Genomic DNA, 3,036 nt, shown 5'->3' on the forward strand with positions numbered 1-3,036 from the left:
AATTGCTTGGCTTGTCATCGGGGTTGTGCATGATTAAATACTTTGTGTGATGATGATAGAGCATAGCCAGACTATATGCTTTTGTAGGGATAACTTTCTTTAGCCATGTTATTTTGAGAAGACATGATTGCTTTATTAGTATGCTTGAAGTATTACTATTTCTTATGTCAATATAAAGTTTTATTTTGAATCATTTGGATCTGAACATTCATGCCACAATAAAGAAAATTACATTGAGAAATGTGCTAGGTAGCATTCCACATCAAAAATTCTGTTTTTATCGTTTACCTACTCGAGGACGAGCGGGAATTAAGCTTGGGGATGCTTGATACGTCTCCAACGTATCTATAATTTTTTATTGTTCCATGCTATTATATTACCTGTTTTGGATGTTTATGGGCTTTACTATACACTTTTATATCATTTTTGGGACTAACCTATTAACCTAGAGCCTAGTGCCAGTTTCTGTTTTTTCCTTGTTTTTGAGTTTGACAGAAAAGGAATACCAAACGGAGTCCAATTGACATGCCAATTTTTTTGATTTTTTGTGGACCAAAAGAAGCCCCTGGAGTCAAAGAGTTGGGCCAGGAGAGTCCCGGGCTGCCCACGAGGGTGGCCCGCATGCCCACTCCCACTGGGCGCACCCCCCTGCCTCGTGGACAGCCCGGAAACCCCCCTGGCGTGAGACCTACACCAGAAATTCCTATAAATACTGAAACCTCCAGAAAATTCCTATAAATACTGAAACCTCTCGGGGGCCCGTTCCGGCACCCCGCCGGAGGGGAAATCCATCACCGGTGGCCATCTTCATCATCCCGGCGCTCTGCATGACGAGGTGATCTCTCTCTCTCTCTCTCTCTCGTGTTCTTGAGGTGATACGATCTTAATGTATCGCGAGCTTTGCTATTATAGTTGGATCTTATGATGTTTCTCCCTCCTCTACTCTCTTGTGATGAATTGAGTTTTCCCTTTGAAGTTGTCTTGTCGGATTGAGTCTTTAAGGATTTGAGAACACTTGATGTATGTCTTGCTGTGCTTATCTATGGTGACAATGGGATATTCATGTGATCTACTTGATGTTTGTTTTGGTGATGAACTTGCAGGTTCAATGAACTTATGCATAGGGGTTGGCACACGTTTTTGTCTTGACTCTCTGGTAGAAACTTTCGGGCACTTTTTGAAGTACATTGTGTTGGTTGAATAGATGAATCTGAGATTGTGTGATGCATGTCGTATAATCATGCCCACAGATACTTGAGGTGACATTGGAGTATCTAGGTGACATTAGGGTTTTAGTTGATTTGTGTCTTAAGGTGTTATTCTAGTACGAACTCTATGATAGATCGAACGGAAAGAATAGCTTCGTGTTATTTTACTACGGACTCTTTAATAGATCGATCAAAAAGGATAACTTTGAGGTGGTTTCGTACCCTACCATAATCTCTTCGTTTGTTCTCTGCTATTAGAAACTTTGGAGTGACTCTTTGTTGCATGTTGTGGGATAGTTATATGATCCAGTTATGTTATTATTGTTGAGAGAACTTGCACTAGTGAAAGTATGAACCCTAGGCCTTGTTTCCTAACATTGCAATACCGGTTACGCTCACTTTTATCATTAGTTACCTTGCTGTTTTTATAATTTCAGATTACAAAAACCTATATCTGTCATCCATATTGCATTTGTATCACCATCTCTTTGCCGAACTACTGCACCTATACAATTTACATTTGTATTGGGTGTGTTGGGGATACAAGAGACTCTTTGTTATTTGGTTGCAGGCTTGTTTGAGAGAGATCATCTTCATCCTATGCCTCCCACGGATTGATAAACCTTAGGTCATCCACTTGAGGGAAATTTGCTACTGTCCTACAAACCTCTGCACTTGGAGGCCCAACAACGTCTACACAGAGAAGGTTGTGTAGTAGACATCAACACTCCGCAGCAAAATAAGTCCAGAACTGAAACCACTTCAGAAGAGATCAAGAAACAATATCCCGGGTACCCATAATGTTGTCAAAATGCTTATTAGGCTTATTAACTTTCTCTTGTTTGGCGCTTAAATCCTCCAGCGCTTGTTGTTGCACCAAAAAGTATGCATCTGAATTCTGCAGGGACTTCCTCACTCCTTCGGCTTCTTGCAGCAGCACAGCTGACTGATGCTTTTCAGCTTGTAGCTGAGACTGAAGAAGCCGAAGTGATTGAGGTAGTGAGTTCAAAGAGCTTGTGCCAGGGGTAGCGGCCAGTAACTCGAACACTACATCAAGACAGGACTTTTAGGTTGTCTCACTGTCGTCAAGATAGTTTTTATCAGCTTTCTTGGAGACCAACAGGGATGTCTCGCTAACTTGAACCTTATCTTCATTACTTCCTTTACCATTGCATAGCGGGGTACTCTTCTCCAATGTTTCATCTGCATTCTAAAAAAGAAACAAGCAGACACATCACATATTTACCATGCTATATATGAAACTCATTTTGGAAAATCAGTTTAGTAGTAAAGTGGACAAGATAATAGCATGAAACAAACATATATCCATGTACCATGGTCACTGTCTGGTCTATATCATTCTAGTTTTTGTTGCCAAATCAAGATAGAGACACAGTTCAAATAATATCTGTTTAAGACAAAGCAGAATAGTGTGACGCCCGGATAATCATGCTACAGTAATCTCACGTTAATGGTGCCACATCACCTCTGTCACTGTAGTTAATCTCGGGTTAATTCGAAACCGCTTCAAAATTCAAACTCAAATTAATGTCAACAATAAAAGTTTTCAAAAGTTGAAACAAAAATGTTCGGTGGGTGCCGGGTATAACAAGGGTAATTATAATAAAGCAAACACATTTTTATAAAATACCTAAATGATTTAAAATGAAATAAAACAGAAAAAGAAAATAAATAAAAGAAAAGAAATTACAAAAAAAAACAAAGAAAAGGAGAAAGCCCCCCCGGCCCCTTGGGCTTCGGCCCGACTGGTCGCGCACCCAGCCAGCCCAGCTCCCTCCCCCCGGCCCGCCGAACCCCTACAACCCCC

This window comes from Triticum dicoccoides, chromosome 7B (assembly GCF_002162155.2).
Source record: "Triticum dicoccoides isolate Atlit2015 ecotype Zavitan chromosome 7B, WEW_v2.0, whole genome shotgun sequence".
NCBI classification, from domain to species: domain Eukaryota; kingdom Viridiplantae; phylum Streptophyta; class Magnoliopsida; order Poales; family Poaceae; genus Triticum; species Triticum dicoccoides.